The sequence below is a fragment of the Myotis brandtii genome, unplaced genomic scaffold (genome assembly GCF_000412655.1).
Source record: "Myotis brandtii unplaced genomic scaffold, ASM41265v1 scaffold165, whole genome shotgun sequence".
In the NCBI taxonomy this organism is placed as follows: Eukaryota; Metazoa; Chordata; class Mammalia; order Chiroptera; family Vespertilionidae; genus Myotis; species Myotis brandtii.
Genome location: NW_005356042.1, coordinates 4,906,584 through 4,907,011, shown reverse-complemented (window position 1 = coordinate 4,907,011; position 428 = coordinate 4,906,584). Strand labels below are relative to the sequence as shown.

Sequence of the window (428 nt, the reverse complement as noted above, 5' to 3'; positions counted from 1 at the left end):
CCGGGGGCCGCGCCAGCTGCATTGAAACTTGGGGAGCAGCCCTGCGAGAGGGGCTCCCCGCAGACGGCCGGCTCGCAGCTGCGGGAGGGGCAGGCTGGCCTCACTTGTGGGGAATGGGAAACTGCAGACGCCCCAAGACCCTTCGGTGGCCGCACCTGTCAGCCCCCTTGCCGCTCGGTGGGCGTCCCGAGTTAACCGGCGGGAATGGAGCCCCGAGAGCCAGGCCGCGAGCAGCGTTCGCTGGATTCGCCCGCGGCTTCCCGGAGGCAGAGGGGGGCGTACGGTGCCTTCTGGGGAGCAGGCAGCGTTAGCTCCGGGGAGGACCCGACCCAGGGCTCCCCACCTGGATGAATGAGGGTTTCAGGGTGTGTTTTTTCCCCCCTCCCTATACTTTTTTTTTTTTTTTTTTTTTTTTTTTTTTTTTTTTT

The 428-nt window shown here is 63.1% G+C and overlaps 1 protein-coding gene across 4 annotated transcripts in view; it reads left to right on the top strand.

The window, feature by feature from the left end:
- The window catches only part of BANP (BTG3 associated nuclear protein), a 153,083-nt gene that overhangs the window by 714 nt on the left and 151,941 nt on the right, over nt 1–428 (top strand). The gene's annotated exons all lie outside the window — the stretch shown is intronic.